This window comes from Pseudonaja textilis, chromosome 2, assembly GCF_049901715.1.
Source record: "Pseudonaja textilis isolate UNSWEBS1 chromosome 2, rPseTex1.2, whole genome shotgun sequence".
Taxonomy (NCBI): Eukaryota; Metazoa; Chordata; class Lepidosauria; order Squamata; family Elapidae; genus Pseudonaja; species Pseudonaja textilis.
The window spans coordinates 243,466,554-243,486,263 of NC_141991.1; the positions used below are offsets into that span (position 1 = coordinate 243,466,554).

The window sequence follows — 19,710 nt, forward strand, 5'->3', positions numbered from 1 at the left end:
CTGCTTTCATAGGGAAAGTTGGAAAATGGAAATCGCTTTCATAGTGAGCAGATAGAAACCAGGAAAACCAAGAAAACCAGAAGACAAGCTAGTCTAGAAGGAACTGCATTAACACCTGCTGAAGGTTACCTAGGTGTCAACTCATAAAACATTTTTATGCCTGTTTTAGACTTGTCAGAAACAGAAAGGGGGTGGGGAGGAATTTGAAAGAGCAGTGCAGCAGTTTAGAACTGAAAGTGCATTCCATTAATATCTTGCAAAGATAATAACTAAGCAACCAAAGTTTCTGCTGCACAAATCTCTAATTGGAGAACAGAATTGATGACTCTTGGCTATGAACGTGTTTCATTGGAGTATATGAATTATGATACACCCAGAGCGGATGGGGGAAAACCAGGGTCAAGGGTGACAATGAATTACATGTCTCAGAATCGGCTCCATCCAGGTCATATTGATATGTTAACTCCTAATAAATCCTTTGAAGTTTTGGAAGTTTGGCTCAAGACTCACGATTTAATTGGGAATCCTGACACTAGGATGCTCACATAGAATGCATACATGTATACATAAAATACATAGACACAAAAATGTGGGTGGAGTTTTGATTGCTACCATCTCGTCTGTTTGAGCCACGACTTCTGGCCCCTCCCACCTGCCCTGATTGGCTGGCTAGGGATGGGTAGGTAAATAGAATCTGAAATTCTAAGCAGCCATTGGCTTTCCTTCCCTTAAAGCCATCAGTGCAGGAGCATGGAAAGTAAAGGGCGTGCTATTCTACTGTTTTGGCACTGAATCGTTGTTGCCATCATATTTGCTTTGGAAAAAACGCTGTTTCAATGACAGCTGCTTCCTAATTGTGCCAAGCTGCCATTCTTCCCATGTACAGAATTTTGTGGAGCAGCGGGAGTATGTTTTTTCAGACACGAACACACACAACTTTGTACAACATCCATTCAGACCTGATTACAAGAATAACCTGATTGTTTTAACACCATTCTACCCGAACACAGGTAGCATGTTGAATGGTAATTAAACTTAATTAAGATCAAAGGCATGCTCTTTGAATGCACTGATTAGGATTGCGTCCTTGCCCTTTTAAATTTGATCTTAAAGAATTTAACACACGCAAGGCAGAAGGTGTTGCTGAAGTATAGAAATATACTTCAGCTCCAATCTCCTGCAAAGTTGCAACTGAATTGTTATGCTTAATGTGAAACGAAGGGAAATATTAAACATGTAAAAACTGATTGTATTGATTGTACTTATTTTAAATCAGAACAAATTTATGATGTCTTTTCTCTGCCCCAATTCTGTTGTTATTGTTGTTCTGGCTCCTGGACCCTGTTCCTAGTGTGTGTTTTTTTCAAAAGAGGGACTACCAGATTGCAGTTGCAAAATTCTAGAAACTGTATAAATTTCTGCATCTCAGATCTACTTAAATTCCAAGAGTATTCTTTGGTCTGAAGAAAATTGTGCATTTCCTATTCAGGCAAAGATTCAAGGTCCGGACCTAGTCAAATTTAAAAGCTCTTTTAAAGAGCCTTGTCATTTAAAAACAATTAAACCTGCTCACCAGTTCAAGCATGTTTACTTTCAGTCATTATTTTCTTTTTAAACTTTTGTCTTTATAGGCAGGCACATCCAGGATGCCTGCAGAAAGCACAGCTCCATAATCCCATCCTTTCATCAGTTCCATGAAGGCTCCATACCCATTTTCATGACTCAGGTGTCACTGAGGATACAAATGAAGCTCCAAGTGGCCTCAATGACTCTTTAAAAGGAATGCAAACGACCAGCTGTGACTGTCTACAAGGAACAGAAATCCTTCCATTCCCCACCATCCAGTCAGACTTGAAGAAGCTTCTTGGATAAGAAGTGAAATGTCTTCAAAAAAAAAACCAAAAAACAACAACAAGGAAGTCCAGTTGTCTCTTGAAAAAGCACCTTTGGTTTCTCCTTAAATGCTTTCTCCAATTAGTTGCCCTGAAAAGATGTTGGGATTTTAATTTCCAGAAATCCTGATTAGCAAAAGGATTTTCCCCCCTTAATAATGGCTCTAAGTGATACACCCACTATCCAGTGGTGGTATTCAATTTTTTTTTACTACCGGTTCTTTGGGCATGGCTTGGTGGGTATGTCAGGGGAAGGATACTGTAAAATCCTCATTCCCTCCCCACCTCACTAACCTGCTTTCCAGCTCCATTCTCCTGTGCAGGGCAACAAAAGAAGACCCAGCCAATTATCTGGGACTTGGGAGGCAGAGAATAGATGGGGAGGGGCCAACCAGAGGTAGTATTTACTGGTTATCCGAACTACTGAAAATTTCCGCTACTAGTTCTCCAGAACCTGTCAGAACTGGTTGAATACCAGTTTTAAGAGAGATACCAGTGTATCTCTCTTAAAACATTGTGTGCAAAGTTCTTCCTCAGAGATGAGATCTAATTCAAAGGTTGAAGGCCATTTCATCATGAGATTGTGGCAATATTCAAGGAGGTAAATGATGATGGTATTTCTCCATGTTAAAACCAATGTGTGACATTCTGGCAGTCTGCCTGCTAGAGGTCTAGAAGGAAGTAATTCATGTTCAATTTGAGTTCATCCATCAAAGAAAACTGCTATTACATTGCTCCCGTAAATGGAATCAATAGAAAACTTGTTGAAATAATTGGATGGGTAGCATTGCAACAATTGAACAACCTTTATGGATCTTGATGGAGGCTGATGATGAAAGTTAAATATTTACATGGTCTCCATGACGATGGTGTTATGACAGATATTTCACACACTTGGATCTGATGCTTATATAATGCTAAACCATGATTTACGTGGCTTAATAAGGCACAAGTGTTTGCCGTCACACATTATGCTAATCAATGTGCCACATTTTATAAGCCGCGATGGCTGAGTTCATATATTATGTTAAGACCCAACAAACAAACAACATTATAAGTTAGTGCGAACTGTGAAATCAATGGTGACTTTTCAACACACGTACAAATAATTTGAGTTTACTATATCTAGAGTACATTTTAATTTTAATTAATTTTTCAAATTCAAATTCACTTATATAATGCTAAACCATGATTTATGTGGCTTAATAAGGCACAAGTGTTTGCCTTCACACATTGTGCTAATCAATGTGCCACATTTTATAAGCCACGATGGCTGAGTTCATATATTATGTTAAGACCCAACAAACAAACAACATTATAAGTTAGTGCGAACTGTGAAATCAATGGTGACTTTTCAACACACGTACAAATAATTTGAGTTTACTATATCTAGAGTACATTTTAATTTTAATTAATTTTTCAAATTCAAATTCCTAGAGTACATTTTAATTTTAATTAATTTTTCAAATTCAAATTCACTTATATAATGCTAAACCATGATTTATGTGGCTTAATAAGGCACAAGTGTTTGCCTTCACACATTGTGCTAATCAATGTGCCACATTTTATAAGCCACGATGGCTGAGTTCATATATTATGTTAAGACCCAACAAACAAACAACATTATAAGTTAGTGCGAACTGTGAAATCAATGGTGACTTTTCAACACACGTACAAATAATTTGAGTTTACTATATCTAGAGTACATTTTAATTTTAATTAATTTTTCAAATTCAATATATAAGTCATCTAACAAATGCAGGCTTGGAGGGAGCCCCATAAGCAGAGAAATTTGAAACTTGGACTGGAAAAGTTCAACAAATTCTATCACAGAAAGCATCCTGAATGGGGACTTTATGATATTAATAAAGGAGAATATTTGTACCTCAGGGTCAACATGAGGGATCCTTGGTGCTCTCTGAGCTTGCTTGTTTTCTTGCAGACATTTCATTACCTAACTAGGTAACATCATCAGTCCTAGTAAGACGTGCTCTTTGCTGTCAGTTTATATTCTGATGAATGGTTGTCTGTGTGAGGATGGGGGCGGTCTTAAAGATTTTTTGCTTGGCTGTTCACTGATGGCTCTTTGGCAGTTTCTTAATAGGAATATTGTTTACTTGATTGTTGCTCTGAAGTTAACCTTGGAGTTAATCTATGCTGATCTGAGTGCAGATTACTGGTGGAGAAGTGCTGGAGTCGTTTTGTTCTCTTTTGGTCAGACCAACAATCAAGTAAACATTACCCACAATTGTTATAATTGCTATTCCTATTTATAGTGCGAATAAAAACAATTGCATGCTTACACCTTTTAGTGCATGTAGTCAGGGGTGGGATTCAGCCCGCCCTGTCCTTCCAAGGAGACTCCACACGGCCCATTTTGGATGCAGGTAAGTGCAGGATCTGCATAAAGGGTGAAAAAGAGCCCTCCCCCAGCAGTTCTGGAAGTCTGGACATAGGCCTGTTTCTGGCTTCCAGGGCGCCTCTGGAGCCCGGGGGAGGCCATTTTCACCCTCCCAGAGGTTCAAGGGAAGCCTCTGGACTCTGGGAAGGCAAAAAACAGCCCTCTCGGAAGTTCCAGTAGGCCACACCTACCATGGCCATGCCCACCCAGCCACCAGGCAGCGAACCGGTTGTTGGGATTTTTAATCCCACCCCTACATGTAGAGACCAACATTTCTGTTGCTAAGCAGATAACAGATAACAGATAATCAGAGTTGGAAGGGACCTTGTAGGCCATCTAGTCCACACACCCCCACCCAAGCTGGAGACCCTACACCATTTCTGACAGACGGGAGTCCAATCTCTTCTTGAAAGTCCTAGTGATGATGCTCCCACAACTTCCGAGGGCAAGCTGTTCCATTGGTTGATTGTTCTCACTGTCAGAAAATTTCTCCTTATTTCCAGGTTGAATCTGTTCTTGATCAGTTTCCATCCATTATTCCTTGTCTGGCCTACAGGTGCTTTGGAAAATAGATTGACCCCTTCCTCCCTGTGGCAGCCCCTCAAACATTGGAAGATTGCTATCATGTCTCCCTTGGTCCTTCTCTTTACTAGACTAGCCAAGCCCAGCTCCTATAACTGTTCTTCGTATGTTTTAGTCTCTAGTCCCCTAAGCAAGAGAACTGTTACTTGAATCTTGTGCTGCTTTACAATCTTTCTGGCCACGGTGAATCACTTGCAGATATTAAGTTAGTAAAACAGTTATTAAGTGAATCTGTCTGCCCCATTGACTTTGCTTGTTAGAAGGTTGCAAAAGGTGACCACATGAGCCCACGTAGGACGTTGCAGCCATTGTAAATCCACGCTGTTTGCTGAGTAGCTGAATTTTGATTAGAAAGCGTGTTTGTGTGACTCTGGGACAGTGCAAATATCATAAATGCATGCCGGTTGCCAAGTGCCTGAGTTTTGATCACATGACCATTGTAGAAAGTCAACACCCATCCACCTTCCTAGAGAATGAAATATTTTGAGGAATGTTTTAAAAAGGCAGAATAGACTATTTCCCCTCAAGGAGAAATGGGAAAAAGCAACTTAAGGGAGATAGAAACCAAGCAGAAACAGAGGAGGCCACCTTTTAGTAATGCAGATTTGGCAATCCATTCAGAAAGACTGGGTCAGATAGAAACTTCAGTTAAGCAACAAGCCAAAGGTTGACAAGATTAGCTCAGACAAACGCCTAGGATTTGCATTTCCCCTTTTTGCCTATAGAGCCAGCCATGACCCCTACATGACCCCATAAGAATCCAGAAGGTATAAAACCCATCCACTCTCAACTCCATTTTGTCAGCTATCCCAGAACTGCACACTATGTATATATTGGTTGTTCACTAATAAACAGAATCTTTCAGCCTCCATTTTATTCCAGGCTTGGAACTGGACCTGTATTTTTTTCCCCACAATCCCGTGGGGTTGCTGCAACAGTAGTACTGTCAGTCTTTATGACCCTTTGAAACACCAGAGGGGGGACAGGGTATTTGAATCTGAAAGAGCACCCCATTCTGCAGAGCTGTAACAGAGAATAGGTAGATCTTGGATCCCAGTGTTTGTTGAATCAATGTTTGTTTAATCAAAGGAACCCAGAACATATCAACCCTGCCAGAATGAAGTAGTCATTCTATAGCAGTCACCTGTTCTATAGAGAATAGGTGGTCCAAGAAACCAGCTCCTATGCCTAGTAGAGCTTTATAACAAAATACTAGCATGAGCCGTGGTGATACAGTGGTTAGAATGCAGTACTTCTGCTGACTGCCAGCTGACTGCAATTTGGCAGTTCAAATCTCACCAGGCTCAAGGCTAACTCAGTCTTCAAACCTTCTGAGGTGGGTAAAATGAGGACCCAAATTGTTGGTGGAAATAGGCTGACTCTGTAAAGCACTTAGAGATAGAGGTGGTATTCAGCAGGTTCTGACCAGTTCTGGTGCAGAAATTTTGAGTAGTTTGAAGAACCAGCAGATACCACCTCTGACTGCCCCTGCCCCATCTATTCTCTGCCTCCCGAGTCCCAGATGATCGGCTGGGTCTTCTTTGGTTGTCCTGCATAGGAGAACGGAGCTGGAAAGCATGTTAGTGGGGTGGGGAAGGAATGGGATTTTGCAGTAATTTTCCCCCAGAGTAGGGTGGGAATGGAGATTTTACAGTATCCTTCCCCAGCCATGCCCACCAAGCCATGCCCACAGAATTGGTAGTAAAAATATATGAATCTCACCACTGCTTAGAGAGGGCTTTAAAGCACTGTAAAGCAGTATATAAGTCTAAGCGCTATTGCTATTTTGGTTTATACCCAGAAGCAAACTGTCAGCCCGTACAGCTCACAAAGCAGCTGCTACATGGGCTTACAAAGACAGGCCCATCACTGCCAGCACTACCCAAATTCAGGACCCAGCTGAAGCTTCGGGTGGCCTTCAAGGGCAGCCCCATGGAGTGTCTTTTGTCACATCAGAGACATCAGAGAAATCTGGCTTAACCGCCTCCATATGAGCAGACACATTCTACCAGTTGCTTCCCCATTTTCGCCATCTCACTTGTCATTCTATGGTTCCTACGTACATCTTCAGTCCTCTCACATCAAACTCAGAGGGATATCTTTATTGTAGCAATGATAAGCTGAACTAGTCAGAGATGCGTTCATCAATCACATGCCCTTGTCACGTTCCCCCACAGCCTCTGACAAGTTGTTTACAAGGCTGGGGCTTCCTTAAACAAGGCAGATCTACCGAACAGATGGAATTGTCCTCATCTGAGGAAGAACAGGTGTCATCGAAAAGTCTGAATGCTGCTATTTACTACCCCTGTGTTTCTTTATTCATCATGATATGTCATCAGCTAATTATAAACACTGACCTCCAAGTTTGTAGAGTGGGCTTTCTGACGTTAAGACTCAGCCTTTGTTTAATTAGAATTAGCTGAAAATGGACTGATTCTCTAGTTTGGGAGACAATGGAACAAGGTGAAATTAATATTCTATATTTAACAGCTCAGCTAGTTTATGGTTCATTGATCCCTTTGCACCAGTGGTGGCATTCAAACATTTTTACTACTGGGTCTGTGGGCATGGCTTGGTGGGCGTGGCTGGGGAAGAATAATGTAAAATCTCCATTCCCTCCCCACTCCTGGGGAAAGGTTACGACAAAATCTCCATTCCCTCCCCACCCCACTAACCTGCTTTCCAGCTCCGTTCTCCTGTGCAGGGCAACCAAAGAAGACTCAGCCTTTCAGCTGGGACTCGGGAGGCAGAGTATAGATGGGGGCGGGGCCAGTCAGAGGTGGTATTTGCCAGTTCTCCAAACTACTAAAAATTTCCGCTACCAATTCTCCAGAACTGGTCAGAACCTGCTAAATACCACCTCTGAATAAAGTATACACAATTTGAAGCTAGTTTGTGTTCTGCTACTCTCCTGTGGATATTTTTAAAAAGATATTTGTTCTTACTAACTGGTAAGACAAAATAGAGAGATTGGTATCTCAGGGGGCTACAGTTTATTGATTTGGATTCAACTCAAATTTGTGCACTAATAAAATGTATTATTATAATGTATTTCCTTCTGAAAAATGTTCAACACGTGCTGACAGATTAGAATCAACTCAAGTTTTATCCAATATCACGATGATCATAATTTATTATTACTGACATATGGCTCCTTTCTATAATATAGCACTCTAGGCAATTTCCAAAAGAGACAAAGCATTTCAAACAATTAAGTAACATAATGATAATCAAAGCAAGTAATTAATATATCAGATGTGGATAAAGAACAATACATTTTTGAAATCAGTTTAAAAGTAAAATTAACGATAGGAAAAATAAGAAAACCACACTGAGGAGACCTTGGTTTGTAAAAGGGACTTCTTTGATAATCAGAACATAGAATCAAAAAATATTTAAGAATGATAAATATTTAAGAAAAGACATTAGAACATTAAATATTAGTCCAATACCTAGTGCTCAGTACAGTAACACATTTATGATAAGTGATCCACTACAGAGGTGGTATTCAGCAGGTTCTGACCAGTTCTGGAGAATCAGTAGCAGAAATGTTGAGTAGTTCAGAGATCTGGCAGATACCACTTCTGACTGGCCCTGCCCCCATCTATTCTCTGCCTCCCGAGTCCCATCTGATCGGCTGGGTCTTCTTTTGTTGCCCTGCACAGGAGAACGGAGATGGAAAGCAGGTTAGTGGGATAGGGAGGAAATGGGGATTTTGCAGTAACCTTCCCCCAGGAGTGGAGCGGGAATGGAGATTTTATAGTATCCTTCCCCTGCCACACCCACCAAGCCATGCCCACCAAGCCATGCCCACAGAACCGGTAGTAAAAAAATTTGAATCCCACCATTGATCCTCTACTTACTGTTTGAAGTCTTCAGGGAAGGACAACTATCACATTTGGCTGCTGTTTCTATTAATGATGGCTTCTACTGGTAAGAACTTCCCTGTAATGTCTATCCTGAATTCTTTCCTTGGTCCTACCTGTTCTTTTTCTCGAGAGAAGTATAATATTAGACCTTTCATTCTCCCATTTCAACAGCTTCTACATTCCATCTAAACTCAAAGCACATTTTTCCTCACCTGGTGGTCTTTTTTGCCCAGTGGTGGGATTCAATTTTGTTTACCACCAGATCTGTGGGTGTGGCTTGGTGGGTGCGCTTTGCGTGCACACACAGAGGGTTTGATACTGACCTTCTCCTGCTATCCTGCACTCTCCCTGTGTCTTCAACAGTTGATGCGCGGCAATCCGCTGTGCCACGCGAAGCAGCTGAGCTTCAAAACCAGGAACCGGGGTGGGTGGCAGGTTTGGTTGAACCGGGCTGAACCGGTAGAATAGCACCACTATCTTTAGCCCTCAAAATAGAAGGGTTCAGCATTCTGTGGGCTGAGAAACCTTCTTGGGTTTTGAATGATCTGCTTCTCTAAAGCAGTCAGCAAAAAAATTGGAGCTTGGACAAATAAAAACCCCAACATTCAAAAGCATAAGCCATCCTTTCTAGATTATAACAGAGGGAACTAGGATTGCAATCACCTGCAAGGGTTAAACAGTGGCTATAGGAAAAAGCTTCCTTGTTAGGATCTCCTTCTGTTTATTATTGATTGACTGATTAATTCAATTTGTATAGATGCCTGTCTCAAATGTATGACTCTGTATGGCTCAAAGCAGTTAAAATACAACCAAAAATAGTAAACAAAATACAACATGAAAAGATGTAAAAAACAAATATAAGATCATCTTTAAAAACATATTAAAAACCATAAAATATAATCAGAATCTGAATTATAAAACATTCAACAACATTCAATACTGCTATTTAATCAGGGTATACTATTCAGGCAGATTCTCAGGTCTGGTCTCATAGTCAAAGCTATGTCTTCGGAGCCTTATGAAAAATCATGAAGTAAGAACCAATCTAATCTCTGGAGGATTGCTCCAGGTCAAGGTGTGTCCTATCTTTCAGATTTGCCCTCAAAAAGAAAACGAAAATTAATTGAGAGGCAATGAATTATGCAAAGCCAATAAGTAAGATCAAACTTGAGACACCCTTCCTGCTGATATAATTGAGAACTTAGGAATCAATCGTATGTCTCACGCTGCAAGCATTTTACTACTGTATCTGGCTGGGGACCTTCTTGGACAAATTAGAGGCTAAAATGTATAAAGAACAGTTGCTGGAATTGGGGGAGTCTAGTTTGATGAAAAGAAGGACTGGGGTGACATGATAACAGTGTTCCAATGTTCACAAAGAAGAGGGAGTCAAGCTATTCTCCAAAGCACCTGAGGGCAGGACAAGAAGCAATGGGTGGAAACTAATCAAGGAGAGAAGCAACTTAGAACTAAGGAGAAATTTCCTGACAGTTAGGACAATTAATCAGTGGAACAACCTGCCTCCAGAAGTTGTAAATGCTTGAATACTGGAAGTTTTAAAGAAGAGAGTGGATAACCATTTGTCTGAAGTAATGTAGGATTTCCTGCCTAAACAGAGGGTCCCTTCCAAGGTCCCTTCCAACTCTGTTATTCTATTCTATTCTATTCTATTCTGTTCTGTTCTGTTCTGTTCTGTTCTCATCATTTTCACAGTGTCTTTTTTAAAAACTTAATAGAGGTCTGATTCATTTGACTAATTTGCATTTGATAGCTTAGTCAGGTACAGAGCTTGTCACAGAGTGTTCCTTCTTATCATGTGAACAGTAATATGAATAATTAATGGCTGTCAAAGAAACACCATATGTTCAGGGCTAAATAATTGCAGTGAGCAGTGATGACATTCTTGTCTGGCTTTGAAGTTTTTTTATTTAAAACTCAATTTCTTTTCTGTGAGCTTAAGGAAGGAGTACAGTAGTGAAGAAAAAAAGGGGCTCTATTGATGAATACCAGTGCAACCAAAAATACATAGAAAAGTCCCAAGGAAGGATCCATGTCCTTTTTCTCCATTTCTCCACAGGCCTTATGACCTTTTTTATTATTCAATTTTTATTTCCATTGAAACCAATGGAAGATAATGAATATCCAGAGTTGCCACAGAAAGATATCCATCCAAGATAACAGAAGTATAGAGAGGACCTATATATGGTGTCAGTGGGTGAGGGATCCCATTCATTGCTGCCTTCTTAAGAAGGCAAGTGTCAGAGTTCCAAGGGATGCCCTAGTTGGTTTGTGAGCCTTGAGCCAAATTTCAAAAGAAATCCAATTATTTATTGGAACATGTCAGCACTTTTCCCAGGTGCAGTCGGCTCTGCCTTACATGGTTTACTATTCACCTATGACCCTGTTTCCCCCCTCCTCCCAGAGTGTGTCATAATCCACACTCTCCAATGGGACACATCCATAGCCAAGAGTCATCAAACATGCTGTCCAGTTAGAATTTTGCACAGCAGAAACTTCAGTCACCTAGTTACTATCTTTGAAAACATTTATGGAATGCACTTTCTGTTTTGCAAGCTGCAGCACAGCACCCCCCTCCCTTTCTGTTGGCAACTTTTAAAAAGACCATAGAAATATTTTATGAGTTGGCAGCAAGATTTTAAACTCAGACCTATCTGACTGAGGACGTCCAGGTTGATGTGAGGCCCAGCCCAAGAATTATATAGAACAGGGGTTTCAAACTCATGTCATTATGGCGGCATCATGTGATGTATCAGGACTTTTCCTCCACCTTCACTAAACTGGGAGTGGGCATGGCTAGTATGTGACGTATCCATCCCATGGGACAGGAGTTTGACATCCCCAATATAGAACAATCCAGCCAAAGTATAGTTATTTCCTCACACCATATGGACAGAATCTTGCCAGACTACTCTAACGCTCAACTCTAATTCTCAAGAAGGGCCTATTCTAGAACCAGATTTGAGTTGTTGGATTCCATGGCCAAATATGGGTGCCTCCATCACCTGCCACATCATGAGAGGATGTGGGTATGTGGTGCCCACTCCACCAATGATATTCATATTTCACTGACAACTACATACCCCTCTTAAGTTTTTAGATATTTAACATCCCTACTTGAAGGAACCCTCTCCTGATAAAATAGAGATTTTTGTTGTGCAACAACCAACAATAAATAAATAAAAAATAAAATAAAATAAAAAGCAGCCATGATGGCACAGAGGTTGGAATGCAATATTGCAGGCTAATTCACCTCACTGTCAGGAGTTTGATTCTCATTGGCTCAAGATTAACTCAACCTTCTGTCCTTCTGAGGTCAGTAAAATGAGGACCCAAATTGTTGGGGGCTGACTCTGGAAACTGCTTAGAGAGTGCTGGAAAGCACTATGGAGTGATATATAACTCTAAGTGCTATTGCTAATATTTTCATTCCCTGAACATATCCTTTAATGCTGAGCATTTTTCAAAATCATTGCCTTAGTCTAACCTCACAAGAATGAGCAATTACCTCTAGTTTGCAGTTTATGTGTATTGCCAGATGTCAAAATTCATCCGTGGAACTTACCAGAGGAATACTAAAACAACAGGATGATAGATTAGTTCCACAATGGTTTGGGAGCCAGTGGATCAACATGTGTATTTAACTAGTAGTAAGTATGGGGGTGGTGGGGTAGCCTAAATCCTTGGCAGTCAAGATGCTGCAGAACTTTAATTCTCCACAACTCCAGGCAGCACATGAGTGGAGGAGGAAGCTGAGAGCTAACTCAGAGGCATATGGAGAGTCATATGCTGCTCACCACTGAACTAGCTTATCATGAGAAAAACATCAGGGCTGGCAAATTAGGATACATCAGCTGATCGGTAGTCATGCTGAGAATATTTTATTCCAGGGATCTACCAATCAGTCCAAATCTTTCTTCTTCTCAGATGTTTAAATAGATTTTTCTGGCTGTATTGCTAAGTGGCTAAGTGTCTCAGCTGCTATGTATATTTAATTTGGATGTTCATTTTTTATTGTTTTAAAATGGTTTTAGTTGTAGTTTTAATTGGAATGTTTTTGAAATGTAAGCTGCCCAGAGTCACTGATTGAGGTGGGTGGCTACACATATTAATTAATTACATTCTAAAAAATCCACAGAGTTGTTGCTTGCCATTATTTGTAATTTGTGCTCAGTTTTCCTAATATATATGTTAAAGATACAAACTTTTCTACCCATATATTTTTTGGCTGATCATAGTTTTTGCTTCAAAGTATTTTTCCCATATCAACTGTTGCATGATAAATGATAAGCCCTGGTATATTCCATACAATGTTGGCAAACCATGCTATGATAGCATTTTTTATTTTTGGTTAATGATATCATTTCTTTCCCTCTGTTATCCACCACCTTTTTTTTTCCATCTCTAATTTGGCCACATTTGGAAGGTATTCTGAATTCAGCAAAGAACAAAATCAAGAAAGTGGATATTGTCTTGAAATCTATCTGATCCCCACCTCCAATATCTTATCAACATCCTTCTCAGATAAAATTCCAAAAGAGGAATACTGATGAAAAACCTTGATGATATTACCTATCATCAAGAAGACTCCAAGAAGACAGCTCAGACAGCACCAAGGATTCCACATCTAAGATATAATTACTTGATCCAAACAGATGTGGAGGCCGCCTCATGGATGTGTAAGAACAGGAGGAAATATGAGTCAAACAAAGCAGGTATTCCAGATAATATCTTATCTGATTAATGAGGCAGTGGCCTACTTAGGAAATTACAGTCTTTCCATCAATTACATGATCCCAAGATACAGTATCTCATGGTGTAAATATGCATGTTTTAGATATACATAGGAACATTATAATCCAAATTTCCTAGGAACAGAATGCTCAGTTGTTCTGCAAAGAAATTTGTTTCAAGAGTCTGTGATGGTCCTAATGTGATTCAAACAACACAGTCCATACCAAAAAAGCCTCGTGGGCACATCAGAGAATCAGAGTTGAAAGTATTTGAGCCAAATACTCAAAGGAGAGGAAAGCCCATCCCAATTTCAATGGGCACATTGTAACACTGATGAGCCCCCTAAAGCCAGAAACGACTAGCACGCATGTGGGGGGAACCTTTACCTTTAATAGTTTTCTCATAAAATATACATACACACATATATACACACACATACACATACATACACATGTAACCCATAAATGTGTTGGCATACATGTGTATAATATACATATTTAAGAGAGTGCGTAGTATATATTTGGATGTGCATAACTGTGAATACAAAATTCTAACAAAATAATTATCGGAACCCTGTGTGGTAATGTTATCATCCATGCTGTCTCTTCTCCACAGTTATATCTCGAATACCACCCTACTTAGCTACTTGAAAAAAGAAAATTAGGTACCATGAGGAAAATTGTGTGATTAGAGGCAGGCTCATGAGATTAGAAGCATCACACGGAAAGATTTGAAGAAATTGCAGTATGACTTCTGATTATAAATATAACTACTCACTGTATCTAGAGTAGGAAGAGAATTTGAAACATTAAAAAAAAAAGCCCTGGAATTTTTGCTTTCATTTCACACACAATTATACTAAAGTCAACTTCTGAGTTTTGCCAATCATAATAGAAGAACCTATGTGTATCCCTGACCTATTCTTCCGGATCTAGTTGTGTGTTTTAATCTTGGCAACTTTAAGATGTGTGGATTTCAACTCTCAGAATTCCTCAGGCAGCCATTCTGGGAGTTGAAGTTTACACATCTTAATGTTGCAAAGGTTAAGATACATTGTTTTAGATGTTACACCCAATGATAGGGTGTTACCATTAGGTGTAGCAGCTTCTACTACTGAATTAGACTGCACTTTACTCTTGGGTTGTGCTTGAGCTAGAATGAACTGATTTCAGTAGAGATAGTCCTTGGCTTGCAACTATTTCTTTAGTGACAGTTCAAAGTTCAATGGTCTTGGGAAAAAAGTGACCTACGTACTTACTTAAAAACTTTCCAGCATTCTCACAATTACATGATTAAAATTTGGCATGCATTTACAACGGATGCAATATCCTGGAGTCAAAGATTGTAATTGCAATCTTCCCAGTTAACTTGTGTCAAGCAAAGTTAACAGGGTGGGGGGAGTAGGATTCACTTAATGACTACATGATTCACTTAACAACTGCAGTGATTCGGTTAATATCCATGGCAAAACAGGTGTAGAATTGGGTGCCACTCCCTAACTACTGTCTTGCTTAGCAACAGGTCCCAATTACAGGTGGTCCTCAATGTGCAGCCATTCATTTAGTGAATGGTGAATGACCCACGATGGTGCAGTGGTTAGAGTGCAGTACTGCAAGCTAACTGATTGCTACTGACAGTACTGCTGATTACCAGCTGCCTGCAATTTGGCAGTTCAAATCTCACCAGGCTCAAAGTTGACTCAGCCTTCCATCCTTCCGAGGTGGATAAAATGAGGACCCAGATTGTTGGGGGCAAGAGGCTGACTCTGTAAACTGCTTAGAGAGGGCTGTGAAGCACTATAAATCTAAGCGTTATTGCTATTGCTTAGTGAGAGTTTGACCATACAATGGCCTATAACCAATCAGTGAAGCATATCCCTGGTCATGTGATCAAAAGTCTTACGCTTAGCAACTGACTCATATTTATGACTGATGCAATGTCCTGGGGGATGGGTGGGTCATGTGATCACTTTTGGTGACCTTAGAACACGCAAAGTCAATGGGGAAGCCAGATGCACTTAAACGTTGTGTTACTAACTTAACAGCTGCAGTGATTCACGTAACAAGGACAAGAAAGATTGTAAAATAGGGCAAACTCATTTAACAACTGCCTTGCTTAGAAACAGAAATGTTGGTGTCCACCATGATCCTAAGTCCTGTATGGTTGCAAGTTGAGAACTACCTGTATATATTTTCTGGGAACTAAGATGAGTTTTTTTGCACATATACCCTTATTCTTGGAACAAAATTGACAGGAAGTGGATTGCAGGATCTCCTTCCAGACTCATATATACCAGTGGCAATAGACTTTGAAACCAAGCCCTGCCTTTCCTGTATTGACAAATCAAACAAGGAGATTTAAATCTGATTTTACTTTCATGTAAGGAGTGGCCCAAACAGAAATTATGTTTAAAAGGGCATTGATTTTTTTTTTTTATCAAGTTGCATGTGTCAATTATTTGCATTTTTGGAACCAAAGCTCTTTATGATTAAAATAGATGAAGGAGTTTTATAACAAACAGTTCACTCTGATGAGTGCCTAGAAGGAACATTCCACAAACTTATTAAGTAAAGTTTTCAACCAAGGAATTTACATAGTTTATTTTCAAGATTTTTTTTAAAAAAAGATATAACAAGTATGGAAACACCTAGTAAGTACACTTACTGGACTGTGAATATGACAGCTGCTAAACCAATCAGCTGCTTTTCTTTTTTAACATATTTGCATGCACAAATTCCATTGGTTGGAAGGCTTCAGGACAACCACCTACCTGGTGAAACTATTAGTAGTAGCAATGGTTGAAATCCTGCTCCTCCGGTAAGTGCTATTACTCAAAACAATCTAATGATTACTGACAATTCTTAGATGGTTCAGATATAGGATGCCAGAGACAAAAATACTTCCCATATAGAAGCATGCCTTTTGCAAAGCTATAATTTTAGTACCTTCATATTATGCATTCATTCATTCTGTTTATAGTGCTGTCCATTTCACATACATGACTCTAGGTGGCTAACACACTTAAAAATGACAGAATAGTTTTAGATGAACAACTAAAATGAAAACCATTAAAAACACCACTTAAAACTTAATTTGCAGGAATGTAATTTGTTTTTACCAGTTTTCACTGTGCTGTAGCTGCAGTTTCCTTCAGTTAAGTCATGCCATTGATCACAATTCTGGAAGTGTGCCTTTTCTGTTGTGTGGCACCTGCCCTGTGAAATGTGGATTATTCACAAAATCTGGGCTGCTCCCATTCTGAAAAGCTTAAAATTCAACTCTTCTCCAAGGCTTTGGATGAGGTTAATTGGAGTCCTGGTTGGATGCAGTTTGTTGTTAACCAGATTTGCCATCTTGGTTTATTTGTTGCTTTATTTGTATGCTGTGAGCTGCCCAAATTGGATTGAACTCTATATAAATAAATAACAATGTATTGCATTTTTATTTAGTAAGATGCGTAGAATAAAGTGACTTTTTAAACTTTATTTTAATTATAAGAATGCAACACGGTGCAGCCATTCTCACAATTGTTATACATATATAAATGTTACTTCACCATTTACAATCGTCTTGTTTGATACATTGTGTACTAATTATTCTAATCATCATAACTACTCATATTCCGACCTTGCCTTCTTCTATGCAACCACTGATAGAATTTATTCCACGTTTCATAGTACTCAGATTCCCCCTGGTTTTTTAATTGTAAAGTTAACCTGTCCTATTCTGCACAGGCCATAATTTTCCTTATTATCTCTATTTCTGGCGGTATGCTTTCCTTCTTCCAGTATTGCGCATATATTATTCTAGCCGTTGTCAACACATGTACTATTAGATAAATTAAGTCCTTCCTATATCCTTCTGGTATTATGCCTAGGAGAAAAAATTCCGGCTTAAATGAAATATACTCTCCCACCATTTGTTCCACCTGGATCAGCCTCCAATACTTTTTTTTTTTTTTTTTTTTTGCAGCATTGCAGGTCCACCACATGTGAAGAAATGTGCCTGATACATTTTTTCACTTCCAACAATTTGGAGGTGGACTTTTGTGCTAATGTTTCCCTTCTGAGAGCATCCTTGCGGCTTTTTCTGTATCAGTGGGGCAGTGTGGCTCCTTCTCCAGGAGAAATCAATAAGCAAACCTTGCTTGTTCCTCGACTTATGACCTGTCACTTAGTGACTGTTTGAAGTTATGACAGACTGCCCCACGAATATTTATGACCTGGTTCCAAAGTTTTGGTGGCTGCCACCCAATCATGTGACTGCATTTGGGGCACTTGGCTGATGACCCACATTTATGGCCCTATGCAGCGACCCACAGTCCCACAGTTATGTTTGATGACTTTTTCCCAGAAATCAGCATTTACTTCTGATTTTTGGCCCCTAGTGAACAATGAGTTTGCTTAACGACCACCGCAAAAAAAAGGTTGTAAAAAGAGGGGGATCAGGTGGTTCAAATGTCACAACTTATGACCATAATGCCATAAGTCGTTATGTCCATTATAGTCATAAGTCAAGAACTAACTGCAATTCTTTCTTCTTCTCCGTTCCTTCCCCTGGAAATCAGAGCAATGCTGAAAAGGAAGAGCCGGGATTCTGACCTACCCAGGTGTGGACATCCTAACGTGCATTTCACACTTTTGAGAATAATACATATATACCTATAACAGGAAGTTTTAACACAGGGAGGGATGGAAGGAATAGACGATGAGAGGGAGGGGAGAGGGGAGGGAGGGAGAGATGGAGGAGGGAGGGGGAAGAGGAATAGATGATGGAGGGAGGGAGGAGGATGGAGGAAGAGATGGAGGAAGGAAGGAATAGATGATGAGGAGGGAGAGATGGAGGGAGGGATGGAAGGAGAGATGGAGGGGAGGGAGAGGGAGGGAGAGATGGAGGGAGGGAGGGGGAAGCAAGGAATAGATGATGGAGGGAGGGAGGGAAGGAGGGAGATGGAGGAGGAGGAAGAGATGGAGGGAAGGAAGGGATGATGGAGGGAGGAGAGATGGAGGGAGGGATGGAAGGAATAGACGATGGAGGGGAGAGGGAGAGAGGGGAGGGAGAGATGGAGGGAGGGAGGGGAAGCAAGGAATAGATGATGGAGGGGAGGGAGAGGGAGGGAGGGAGGGAGAGATGGAGGGAAGGAAGGAAGGAATAGATGATGGAGGGGAATGAGAGAGAGAGGGAGGAAAGAGGGAAGGAAGGAATAAATGATGGAGGAGAGGAAGAGGGAGGGAAAGAGAGGGAGGGAGGGAAGGAAGAAATAGATGATGGAGGGGAGGGAGGGAGAGGGAGGAGGGAGAGATGGAGGGAGAGATGGAGGGGGAAGCAAGGAATAGACATGGAGGGGAGGGAGAGGGAGGGGAGGGAGGGAGGGAGGAAGAGATGGAGGGAAGGAAGGAAGGAATAGATGATAGGGGAGGGAGAGAGAGAGGGAGGGAAAGAGGGAAGGAAGGAATAAATGATGGAGGAGAGGAAGAGGGAGGGAGAGAGAGGGGGAGGGAGGGAAGGAAGAAATAGATGATGGAGGGGAGGGAGAGGGAGAAAGAGCGCTGTAGTATAACATCCTATTGAAGTCCAAGCAAGCCACTCACATTTTAAGCAAGAATACCCTTCAAAGCCAAGCCATGAGGGGAGTTTACGGCCCACCTGCAGGGGCTTCACAATTTGTTCCACCCCACTAAGATGCGGGATGGTTGTTGCGAGAACAGAACCCTTTTGTCGAATGTTCTGCCTTTCGCTTAACCGGGTTTAGCATACTGTATTAATCCAACCGGGAACTCAGAAAACGGACTTAATTCAGCACCAGGGACACACACAAACACACATACACACCCCGCAACCCCAGTTCCAGAACCCGAATCTCCGAGCGCGCGTATCTCGTTGCAACGTGTGAATCCAGCGCTCGGCCCATTCCTTCCCGCTCGAGAAGCCTCCCGCCGCCGAGGCGGCGGAGGGCCAGCGAAGGAATCCCGCCGAGCGCTTGAGGGCGGGCGCCGGGAAGGAGCCGCCCAGCTCCAAAGCGAAGGGCAAAATCCGGCCGGAACTCCGCGGCCGGGAGAAGAAGTTGGAGAAGGAGCGTCCGAGGTGGCGGGGAATCCCGTCGGCAAACAGACCGCCCAGGTAAAGAGCCAGGAGCGGCGGCTAATCCTGTCAGGCCGACCTCGGGTGGGGTAGAAAGCCGGTGGGTCGCGATCAGGCTTCCCGCTTTTTTTGC

The 19,710-nt window shown here is 41.1% G+C and overlaps 1 protein-coding gene and 1 long non-coding RNA gene across 3 annotated transcripts in view; one reads left to right on the top strand and one right to left on the bottom strand.

The window, feature by feature from the left end:
* The window catches only part of LOC148127445 (uncharacterized), a 475,162-nt gene that overhangs the window by 77,065 nt on the left and 378,387 nt on the right, over positions 1-19,710 (bottom strand). The gene's annotated exons all lie outside the window — the stretch shown is intronic.
* The window catches only part of CCDC68 (coiled-coil domain containing 68), a 49,872-nt gene continuing 49,659 nt past the window's right edge, over positions 19,498-19,710 (top strand). The window contains exon 1 of one of the 2 annotated variants that reach the window (XM_087927481.1): positions 19,498-19,616. The gene's annotated coding sequence lies outside the window, so the exon portion shown is untranslated. Of the gene's footprint in view, positions 19,662-19,710 lie in introns of both variants that reach the window. The other variant, XM_087927483.1, reaches the window with a different exon arrangement.